At 44.9% G+C, this 12,693-nt stretch overlaps 1 protein-coding gene across 2 annotated transcripts in view; it reads left to right on the forward strand.

The window, feature by feature from the left end:
* Positions 1 to 9,491: 9,491 nt before the first annotated feature.
* kirrel3l (kirre like nephrin family adhesion molecule 3, like) overlaps positions 9,492 to 12,693 on the forward strand; it is a 49,964-nt gene continuing 46,762 nt past the window's right edge. For both annotated transcript variants that reach the window (XM_037785753.1, XM_037785755.1), the window contains exon 1: positions 9,492 to 9,502. The gene's annotated coding sequence lies outside the window, so the exon portion shown is untranslated. The remainder of the gene's footprint in view (positions 9,503 to 12,693) is intronic.

Here is a 12,693-nt window from a genome sequence, read left to right on the forward strand (position 1 = left end):
AACACAAGGACAGATAAACAATGAAGATATAGGGCAAATGACAGATGACTCAAGATGTTCCTAAGAGGTTTTCAGTCCATCATTCAAAAACAGTGATGAGCCCGCAAAGCACTAATGCATGTTATTCTACCCGATAATGAAGTAATCAACCTCATGTCTTTCCTGTTGGCAAACACCGTTTGTGTTTGATACTGCATCTGAAAGACTTCAAGCTGGAAATACTAATAAAGCAATACAATTTCGGTTTCCTTCTGCTCGCAAGTCACTTCTAAAACTAAGCAGCAAACACAAACTCTCAAGGCTGGAGGATGTTTCTGCAACCGAAGTGTTAAGGTACCTACATGATGTGGTGTGCACCTCCTCGGAAATGTAATTACAGCACACATCAGGGCTGCAGGGATGTGTGGAGACTGAAATAATTGTGATTGACCCTCTTGAACTGCTTTGTGTTTTCCTCCTGCACGTTTTCAGAGTTAGTTGACAGTGGAGACAACATGCAGCAGGTTGAAGAAAGGTTAAGTAATTTTTGCTTTTGCAGTAATGTTAGACAAATGACTGTTTTGTTATCCAGCAAAGCCATTTTCAGCTCAAACATGCTCCTCACTGCATTTGTCGTTCTCTAGCAACGTGAGTGAGAGACATAATTCAGCCTTTAGTTTGTTCATGTTAGGGATGCAGCTGCTCAGTTTGGCAGTGGGCATTTCACCCCTACAAGTTATTTTACTCTTTTAGTGACTTTTTTTTTTTTACAGCAGCAGCTCAGACATATGGAGCTGTGCTAGGGAGAACTAACAGAAAGTTAATCTGCCCTTGATTCCCATGGCTCGGCCAAACTCCCCCCTTTTAATAAACTAGGTCACAAATAAGCAGAGCCAATCTCGGAGAAGAAAAAAGCCCCACCAACTAAAAATAAAAAGTGTGGTAAACAAAAAGGGAAGAAAACAACAACATTATGGGATCAGAATTGGATCTCTTTGTTCTGAATTTGGATCATTCACAACTTAATTGTTGCGCTGCGGTGCGAAGGGGGTGGGAACTGCTCGCAGGCCAAGAGCGGTATTGTCTTTGGACTAGACAATAAAAGAAGAAAGCCTACAAACGCAAGTCAACCCGCAGCCTTATACACATGAACACCAAGCTGGTGTAATTGAGTATAGACATAAGCTGCAGGATGTAATTGAAACAGTGCTGACAGCAGTGCAAAAGACGAAACACAGACACAATTGAAGGAGGGTGAAAATGGCAGCAGATGGTACTTTTCTTGCGGTTTGTGTTGCAGTGAAAAGCTTTAGTTTACTTCTGTCATCTGTTCTGATGAAAATATGGATATCTCTGATAACACAATAGTTAGGCAGTGTCTTTCAGACTATGCTGGCCACCTCTCTTCCCAACTTCCACCCTCTCCTCTCCTCTCCTCTCCCGGGTCTTTCCTGCACTTTGTCGTGGCAACCCTGCAGGCATGCCGTCTCTCCTCCTGAGCTCAAAGATTCTGCAGCACCTTGGATGTGCATCTCGTGGGAGAGGAGACGAAAAGAGAGCCTCAGAGCAAGAGAAAAAAGTGGTGTACTGTAGGAGAGGCGAAAGATGGGATAGATGGGGGGAAAATGAGTTGTGTTTTCATGTTCACAGCCTGTCCTTTTGATGTACACACCAAAACAACCTGAGGCCCACAGCAGCCAATCCCAGTGGCTAACATGACAGTCGGCTTGGCAGCCACTCTGCACGCTCGAGACTCCACTCCGCCTCGATTCCCGCCCTGTCCTGCCGCGCTCACCGCCGTCCCCTCCCTATCCTCTACCTTGACGGCGCCCCCCACTTCCCACTACCCAACCCTCCATCTCACATGCCAAAGCACATTTGGCACCCCAGGACCAAGCCTTCAATTTCTGCCAGCCAGTCTCACTATGATGCCAATGGTTTTGGAAACACACGCCGCGCCATGAAACTGGCACGCGGTACACAGCAGAAAACACTGCCCACTTACACTCAACTTTTCTAAATAAAAATGATAGGCGGGGAGAATCCTCTTTGTGTGAGATCTCCATTGGACTGATCCAAAAATGAGAAATGAGAGGAGGAACAATGTAGGGGTGCAGACCCACATTCAGCAGTATTGTATTGGCACAGCTGCACACAAACACACGTACGAACCCACTATTCATTTTCATTACCAAATTCATAACAATGATAAGGCCGGTGCCAAATAAAAAATAATTACAACAAAGGAAAGAATACTAATTACGATATGGATAATCATTATATGCATACATGGCCAGCAGTGTTGTGATCATCGCTGTTATTGTTTTTTATTGTCTTTCATCTCTGTTAAGAGGCGATGAAAATCAATGGCAGGCTCTCCCCGCGGCTTGGCAACCGACTGCAACCCATTGAAGAGGATGGAGATGGCTCTCTGTTATAGCGCTCTCCTTCAACACACACACACATCCACATCCATGTGTACTCGCATACTGTACACACACACAAACGTCTCCCACCACTGGCTGCTGTGGAGGGAGATTGCTATCGGGGTGAGGCAGGGTTTTAATTGATCTTGGTCACAGTTTAATGTGAGGCGCGGATTAGCTGTTATCGGTGGAAGGGAAGAGGCAGAGGGAAGGGTTTGGGGAGGAGATATCACAGTCCCTGACGTTAAAACCCGCCGCCCTTGATGACAGGAATTCTGTGATGTGACCCACAAAGATGTGAGAGTGCTGCTGCTGGGAAAGTGCTTGTGGAAATCTGGGCAGCGGGGAGACGGGGCGACATCAAGCTGAACTTAATCCCAATTTCCCTGTGACGTTTTGGGCCAGATCTCGGCTATTTCTAGCCCTGTGTGGGTAGAGGGAAAGAGCCGGTGCCAGAGTTTGGCCCGTGCTATTTAAAATCCACAACTTGTTATCAAGCTTTATTGGAGCATACGAGACATGAAAGTGAGGCACGTTTGATTATTGGCAGGTGAATCATCAGAGAGCTAAAGGGCATAAAAGAAAGGCCTGGGAAGAGGTATGGGACTCCCTTTGCATCATGCTCACGCACTACCGGCATCCGGAGTCGGAGTTTCTGCAGTCTTTGCGATTCCCTGCGGTTCAATAAAACAGGAGATAAATAAGGTATAGGGCAGACAGGGTCAACATTAATCACCAAATTACACAGGTTCAAAACATAGCGGTGTCCTGTGACCGCCACACATCAGTGGGGACGGATATAACTTTTTTTTTTTTTTTTTTTTTTCTCGAGCCACAGATTTCAAAGAGTGCTTTCGCTGTAGCTTAAATGCCAGGGCAACATGAAAAAAAAGCATAGAGTGTGCCAGTTGGTGGAGCTTCAAACTGAATGAGGGAGAAAAACATCACAGCTCAATAGGGATGGCTGCTTCGTTGTTTCTCTGTACACAGAGTTTTTTAACCAAAGAGAACATTGTGAAATTCCTAATCAGACAAAAAGAAACGGGGGAACTCTGGAACACAGACTGTAAACAACACAGAGAGCGGAAAAAAAAGAGCTACATTGCTAGCGGTGAAGCAGCTTTAACTCTCCCATCCCATGACTTTGTACAAAGCATGGAGCTATGCTTGGTTTTGCTCAAGTGTATTTCATTGATAGCGGAGGCTGGTAGCTCGAGGGGGGTTTCGACAAGCAAAACAAATCATCCTAGCCCGTGAATTTGTTGCTTCTTCTGCTCCTCTTTTCTCCTCTCTTGGACAGTTTTCTCATTCAGCACTCTCCACTGACAGTAGACTATAGTTCAAGAGCCTCTTAACAGTCTCCCTCACCCCACTCCACCCCCAGCCGCCTGCTTTCTCTCCGAGTTCCCAAGACAACGCTTAACCCAAAGGATGGATAAAAAATCAGAGGCAGCAGAATGTTCAATTTCTCCACAGAGGATCCGGTAAATGAGATGGGATTTGATTTTTGTTGTGTTGCATTATATGTATTTGTAGCTTTGTTGTGCAAATGGTCAATACAGTGTGTGTAGTAATAATAATAGCATCCTCTTGCAAGACAGACTGAGATACTATCAGCAATCAAGTCCTTTTTCTTACGCCAAACTCCTGATTTATGGTGTATAACGTGCTAAACTATGATTGGCATGATATTGATTTTCACATTGTATAAGCTAATTAAATTAGGAATGTTTTATAACCTCCAGTGCAAAGCATTATACTCTACAGTCTAACACTCACACACACACACACACACACACCTTTATGAGCACCAAACATCTCTGTGCCTCAACTCATTCAGGGCCATAAAAACATATTTATGAGAGCATCAGGCCATTGAGCCACAGCAATGTTTGCCATTTTCTCTGCGCTCTATGATTCCATCCAAGCGTCAAGATTGATTCTGAGAGCTCCTACTGTGTCACCCTCCATAAGGAATATGTATAATTCAACAGCCTGTTTTTTCCCCCCTTTCTTTTTTTTTTTTTTTTTTATAAACATACACTCATACTATTACCAGGCCTCAGCGACGACACCATCCAAGGAAAAAAGAGGATTGTCTGCTTGGGGGACAGAGCGAAAGGGGGTGGTGGGGGATTGCTGGTGTTGGTGGATTGGTGCAGCTTTTTATTCCCCTCAATGCCCCAGAGTGCTGCGAACACAAGTCCCATGTTGTTCCTCATGCAGGGACACTAACAGACTGTCTCATGGTAGGACGCTGCCAGCTGAACAATCACCAACACCAATCCTGCCCGGCAATTGTCAACCTGTCATTTCTAATGGCCACTGTGGGCCAGATGCTTGCAGAATAGGCAGGGCAGTTGAACACGAACAGCAGCCCGGGCTTTGTACCTGAGCCTAGCAGGGATCCACTGCTGTGATGTTGTGTCAATGTGGCTCTGTGTGCAGGCACCGGTGTGTACTGTATCCTTAAAGGGGGAACAACTGACTGTGTACAGTATAAGTGATGTTACTTTGTGCAGTTGTGTGCGTGCGTGCATGCATGAATGAATGTGTAAATGCACATGCATGGTGTGTGTTTGTGTTTGTGTGTGAGTTTGTGGGGCCCAGGAAGTGTGCGTTTTCTGTCAGGCGCCTTCCCCGGCAACGGAGGGCTCACTGGGCTAGGCAGGACTACAGTCATTACATCCACGCTCTCGCACAAGCAGATGGCAAAACAGATGATCCTCGCTCATCTCACTCATGACCATCCATATTTATTTCATGGTTGCTGGCCCACAGACTCCCCATGCCTATCACTTCTCCATGAGTGCCTTGGCAGGGAGAGTGGGGCTGCCGACGCACACAAGTGTTTGGAAAACAAAATAGGCATGAGAAAAAGGAAGCGAGTGAGAAAGAAAACACGCGAAAAAGCTGTGAAAACCAAAAAGGAAAACAATGGTACTCGCCGACGGTCGGCCGTCAAAGCTGTTAAATAACTTCACATTTATCAAAGACAGCAGCTAATCCATGTGTTGTTGTGAGCTACTGTTCACGACTAAGGCTCTGGTCGATGCTGGTTGACGTGATTTATACGGCTTCTTGGCGTGCCAATAAATGAAAGGTCTGATTGGCCCAGTGTACAACTGGACTGGAATGGCTCTTCACTCACTGCCTTTGATCTGCTGCTACTTACTGGGGAAATGAGCAACCTAACCGAAGACAAACTCAAAGAAAGCCCCATACATTACAATCCTATCCCCCTGGAGCTAGGCCAGAGCTAAAAAGCCCAAATTGGTCTGCACCAATGCTGTTTAATGGAACTTGCTATGACAAGAGACCATTTTTAAATCCACTTGACCAGCTCAATGCAGACTGTGCGACATCAATGCAGTATATCTTTCGCTGAGGCAGGAAAGTTGGACCTTTTTACCAGATATCCTAATTATCTTCATCCCCACTTTTCTGTTTTATGAGATGTGCGCATTAACGGGCGGATTTTTTTCTGCCACCATCATCAAAATCTTACCTTGGCCCTGTGCTCACCCCTTTCCTTTTTTTCCTCGCCTTGCTCTTTTATTGTGGATGTCTCAACACATACTTCTTGGCCTTACCAGATCTGGCAGCGAGTCTTGGACGATGGATGAAATTTAGGTTAATCATAGGAAGTGACACAGAGGTGTCCCCCAGGGCCAGTGGCTGAGTGAGCAACTCAATTAAGAGCAAACTGCCTCAGACAGGGCCACCCATGCAGGCCTGATCCCTGCGAGCTTTGGGGGAGAGGAGAGGGGAGATCTTAGCAAAGTCTTGCCCGCCCTCTCTTCACTCTCCCTGGGCAGGCGATGGATTCAGCGCTGGCACTGGCAAGGCAGAGCCAGGGGCCCGAGTGACCATGTGCTCCAGTTACTCTGTCGCAGATGATTCACCATAACTGAGGGCGGCTCCGAGCAGGACATGTGACACGCACACAGATGAGTGGACAGCAGCTTTGTTCCATTATCAGTCAGCCATGGGATTCAGGGAACGGGGAGGGTGGGGAGCAGGAAAGGGCAGCGAGAGCGGGAATCATAAACATTATCCAAACCACCATTTCCCTGCCTCCCTTTCCCTTGAGCCAGACGCAGAGAGGGGGCCATGTTGGGGTTAGTGATAAGGGCAGATTGTGGCCATACTGTTACCACGGGTACAGGAAAAAAAGCCAAGAGGCTCAGAATAGATAGCTAGCTCTATCAAGGCTAAGAAAAGACCCTTGAGTCTAAGTGCCATCATTTCCAATAGCAACAACAGATTAAAACAGCTGGTGCCCGTGGCAGAGCTCTGCTATGGATTTGTTTAACCCAAGGACAGAAAACAGGTGAAATACAAAAAAAAAGCTGTGTTGCCAGAGTAACAGCTAATATGGTGCTTTTTTTCATCATTGAAATTCATTTTTCTCTGTCTTATTAAAGATTGTGGTAAGAGACATGGATGAATAACTTGCAAATTAAGCTGCACAAGCCTAAAATGCAGCGTCAGTGTTAATTGTATGTTAAAAGCTTGTATTACAAAAAAACTGAGATTTTGCTGGCGTTCAAAAGAGCTTGTGAATTAGCATATCAGTGAGGACCAAAGAACCATACAACAAGAGCCTCGTGCTCCTGGGCGGACAAAACATGAGTAACGGGCAAAGTTGGCAACAGTCAGCTGTCAGTTTAGTAAGAAGATGGTGGACATGAGAGGAGCAAGCAAGCTGGCTGCTTCCTCCTCACATGGCATGACACATGGCATGCAGCGTTTCCACCAGAGAATAGACTCTGACTGTGTGGCGCAGTAGGGGGGGGCAACATGGATACAGGAGGACAGTTCAGGAGCGGGATGATTCTGAAGGCTACACTCCAAATGTGCTTTGGCAGGTAGATTATAAAGACCTTACAGCCTCTCCATTACATCCTTTCTCTTCATCGTCTGTGTATGGCCATAATATTAAGTTCTTCGGTGTGTGGGCGAGACTCTCGGGAGCATTATCGGGCCTCTCACACCCATTAGAGTCATAAACATGCTCACAAAGTAGAGCTCCATAGAGGCAAGAACCCTGAAGTAGGCTGGAGTCTGGGCCCTTTTATGTGCCTCTTGTAAGTTGCTCTGCTTGGGCTCTTTGGTCCATACCCAGCGCATAGATTGTCTGACTAAAAGGTTCATGTAAATAGGGGGAATTTCCAACAGTACTTCTATCTGCACTGGCATACCAGTTAAAGTACGAGGACAAATTGATTTCACTTTCATTTCATTGTTGTTCCAGAGAATATGAAGTAAATAACACATCCAGGGTACAATCAACAGGGAAAAATGTCTTCTGTCAACCAAACAAACAAACAAACTGTGCTCCTTAAAACAAAATGACTAAATGCGGCCTGACCTTTAGCTTTAGATAGATAGATAGATGTACTTTATTGGTCCCAAATTGGGAAATGATTGTGTAGGTTATCCAGGCAATGCACAGGAACAGTACATAAAATGTACATGTCAACACTAGAGAAATATATCCATAGAATACAAAATATAAAGAATATTTTAATACACTATAAATATACTACAACTAGCATAAAAAATCTCAATTATAAACATAGAATAACCCATTATATACTTTAGCAAAGTGTGCAAGTTACAATGTATCTAGCGTGCCTGTGTTTGTTTTAGGCCCACCAACCCACCACCACATTATAGTACATTGAATTAATTTGAATATATGGCAAAAGTAGAACATACTGTCATTTATCAATCACAATTTTTTCCTTGTGAGCCCAAATTTCAGTGAATGAAATTTCTTAACTTTGTCCATGTGGCTGTGGCTGTTCTCGTACACCGTTTGTAGCTATACCTACAAAAAGAAATGCACTAGAATTTGTATATATCCCACAAAATCAATTTGTATGTAATCCATGTAATCATGAACTAGGAAGTATAAAGAGCGACAAACGCTGCATAGGGAGAAGGTTGGGGTGGATAGATGGGTAAAAAAACACCAGACTTTCGCCCAGACCGGTGTTTAAACCCCGTGTGAAACCACATGTGAAACCACATGTCAACCTTGATTTATTTTTCATGTAACTTCTGTACTTAAGTTACGCTACTTCCAAACGTATTTTAACCCAAACTTCAATCTTTTCTAAACCTAACTAAGTAACTTTGTTGCCCAAACCTAATCAAGTTGTTTCCTGTGAGTACGGAAGTTTATTTTGAAAAGACTGTATGCATGTAACGAGCGGAAACTGACACGCATTGCTGGAAATACGTGGTGCTATGGGACACTGCACCAAGTCAGGACCAGCAAGGGCAAACCATTAAAGGGACTATTATGTAAGTTTTTATACATATATTTTTTTTTTTGCCAATGTGTGAACAGGTTGTAACCTAACCTAAAAAAAGCGGTGAAATATATAGTGATATTGTGGTTTTAGCTGGCTAATATTGCTGACGTTAATCAACATGATGCTTGTCAATCGTGGTCAGTCTCCTGTGTGTCGCCTCACTGATTTGACCGATGCTTGTTCGCGTCTTCGTAGCGCAGGCACAAGCGCGAGCAACAGGACACTGGCTGTCGTTGACTTAACGGCCACAAGTGTCACTGTTAACAAGCAATTCCTGATTCTTACATAGAGCCCCTTTAAGAGCACTAGGACTAGTGATGCTGATGTCCCTAAGCAGGCTGCATTAGCAACATCAATCACCTCGGTTCATAGTGACTGGCGGCTGTCGCCCCTTCTCATCTCATCCTTCTCATCTTGCCCTGGCCCGTTGGCTGACTAGCAAATAAGATAACCACAAAAGACCGCAATGGGCTGTCTAACGTCACCTCTGAGTTCTGCGAGTCTTGTTGCTGTGGCGATTGCAAAAGGGCAGGTTGTGGTGCCCTGACCTATAGTCTCTCCAAAAGGATAATGAGCCTCATGGCTCCCCAAATGAATGGCGTGGGCGGCCAAGGTTCAGTCTGTTTCCCCATAATGAGCTTCCATCCTTTCAACAAAAAAAGCCACAAGGCTTTTTTAGCCTTTTTAATTTCTTCCCCCATCACAAACTAATTCTAGAGGAAATAACTACGGACAAAAAGCAAGAGTTCAAATATGCAAAGAGCCTGAAGCGTGATCATGCACACCAGTGCGTAGAATAGTGAGAGTAAACAATAAGAAATGCAACACCAGCTGACATTTTGAGGTCAGCGTCATTCTGCTCTTCATCTCTGGCTCCTCAGCATTCCTGATTAGCTGTACTGGCTTTGAGGGGGCACATTCGAACTGTTTGTCCATGGAGCTAATTAAGAGAGACATACAAAGCAACAAACAAAACAACATATCAGCTACATTAAATCTCTTCTGAAGGCGCTGAGCAGTACAAACATGCCACTCACTCAACATCCCCCCCCCCACCCTTAGGCCGTGGTGTGCTTGCTGCTGAGGAGACAGAGAAGGTAGACAGTGCAGTGATTTTGGCCATCAAACACATGTCATCTTCCTTGAGTGGGCAGGGAACAGAGGTGGCCGAGGGAGACAGTTGTTGCAGCACACTATTGTGTGATGGGTGAAGAAAAGTAGTGTGTGTGTGTGTTTGCATGTGTGTGTGTGTGTGTGTGTGGGGCATGGGCTGAGGGGAGCAGATAAGGTGTAGACAGGAGAGAGAGAGAGGACAGTCGCTCACAGCACGGGGACTTTTCAAGTGCGAGCCTGTCAAGCATGGACTCCTGTGACAGCCACACTGAACTCCTGGTGAGCTACTATTTCCCCTACTATGGTCAAGATTACAACGATTGTCCTCACTGCACAGGCCACCCATAAAGCCACAGACACAGATGTTTAGACAGACCGGCCGGGCATGGCTGACATTCCTGTGTGTGTGGTAGTGTGTGTGGACAGGAACTCTCACTGAAATCAGCATGTGAAGCTGTGTGACACCCGACTCTCCTGTGGGGACTTATGCAAGCATTTATTTATGAATTAACATTTCAAGCCCATCCAACCATGCTCAGAGTTTCGGGAGTGCGAAGAGTGATAGCTCACCGGAAATCATCCACTTCAGCATAAAAAGTAAAAATTTAACCATAAACTGTATATAAGAAACGGACGTACTCACCCATTGGTTTGTATTGTTTTGAAGCCTCGTGTTTGGCATTTTAGCCGTCGCCATCTCATTTCTTTGCAACCAGAAGTGACACGAGAGGGTGGAGCTAAGTACAAGGCTGAATAAGACATTTTTTAGGCGGCCAAAATGTTACAATGAACTTCCATGAACTGAAAACACATTTTGAAAGGGTTAAAGTTGTAAGACGAAAACACAGACAACGCAGTGGTAGCGACCTGTCAATCACAAGGTAGCCACGCCCTATAGCATACCCTGCTTTATTGTCTATTTGACTCTAAATGGGACCATAATTTACTAAATAAACATCATGCTGTATTTTGAAGAAGACTTGAAACTAGCGATTGAGACCATAAACTCATGTTTACAATGTTTACTGAGGTAATAAATCAATTTTCTCATATACTTCTGTGCAATCGGACTTCTTTTTGCAACCAGAGGAGTCGCCACCTGCTGGCTATTAGAGAGAATGCAAGTGTAAGGCACTTGAATATTGGCTTCACTTTTCAGACCCGGAGGTTGCCCACTGAGTTTAACTAACACCTTTATGGCAAAGGTATATTTTACCTGTCTTTATGTTTGAGAAATGATTCAGTTTTCCTGCTGAGGAGAGGAAAATGTGCTAATGCCAGTTTCATTAAAGAGATAAAGACACCTGTGGAGCAGCGATTTAAATAACCTCTTTGGTACCATCATGAATTCAAAACACCTCCCTTCCTCACCTTATTGTTTGCTAATTAGTGGCAGAAAACGATGTGAACTTGGCCCAGTGGAATGAATGCTGAGAGGCGGTTGCTGCTGCTGCGGAGGCACTGGTCCCCATAGAGCGCTGTGGGATCGAGGGAGATCTGGAACCTGGCCCCGCAGACTCTAAAACAGCCCTATAATGACGGCTCTCAGCAAGACTCTGATTTCATTGAGGCTTTGATGTGACCGCTAATGGCTGCTGACAGATAGGCTCACACCCCGCTCATCACGCCGCTTCTTATTGTATTTCCCCAGCCTCGCTAGGACCAAGCTCCGGCTTTACCAAGAATTGATTTAATCTGACCTTTGCAAGAGTTGTGTTAAATCCACATTAACCCGTCCAGGATTAATGAAGAGAGTCGAAAAGAACCTATTTGTTATAGTGATCCGACAAAGATGACTCAAGCTGGTGACATTAACTCTGAATGTGATATCTCACGCACTATTACATTCCCCTCCTAGTTCACTTCCTTCAGTATAATCCACAGGATGTAGCTGTGTCTGTCTCTGGTCAGATTTGCACAATGCCATGTTTGTTTAAAACGTGCAAACAGATGTTAAGGAACACTCAGCTTCTGTCATGTTGTATTATGTTTCATGCCAGCCGAGGAAAAATACAGCCCACCGTTTCACGCATACAAACACAAACACACGTATGCCTGTGTGCATACTCTGCCAAACATGGACATGCAGTGTCACACACACCCTCAATCCCCTACTGGAGTATTTGTTTATATCTTACCCTACTTGAGCTGTGGCCTGGCCAGCCAACCATACTATTTGCCATGTGGCAGTCACAACAGGTTTGACTCTTCATCCGGCCCAGTCCGTGCACATTGAGTTAACAGGTTTCAGCTGCAGTGAGGGCATGTCAACCCAAGAATGCACTAATCAATCATATTTCACTTGGAGCACGCTCGGGCTAAACCGCAACCTACCGTCATCATCATCCCTCCCTCCTACGGTTCCTTCTTCCTTCGCTTTCTCTGTGTCTCTTGAGCACACAGTGCGGGAAACACTTAATGAATCAGACAAGCTGTTCACGTGGACAATAATGAGCAGGTTTTGGTTGAGGAGAACCACAATTTCTGGTTTCCACTAAGGTACTTGAGCTAGTGTTACAACAGTAATGAATAGGACCACGGGGATCTCTGTTAAATATAGTCCTATTAAAAGGTCAGTACTGCGCCAGACTTGTATAGGGAGAAGTGTTTGGCATACAACATTTTATGTTACTAACTCAACAGTCTTACGGATGTAAAGCTTGAACTCTGTTTAGGAATTCCTCTCAGGAAAGTAAATTAGGTTATACAATGTAAACAATGAAAAAGCATATCTGTAGCAATAAGCCACTTTAAAAGGCTTTGATGTATTCATGGATAAATTGCCATATCCCCCCGCCTCCCCTGCACTGGCCCTCAGGACAACATCTTAACTGATATAAATCAGCTTT

This window comes from Sebastes umbrosus, chromosome 11 (assembly GCF_015220745.1).
Source record: "Sebastes umbrosus isolate fSebUmb1 chromosome 11, fSebUmb1.pri, whole genome shotgun sequence".
Lineage (NCBI taxonomy): Eukaryota > Metazoa > Chordata > Actinopteri > Perciformes > Sebastidae > Sebastes > Sebastes umbrosus.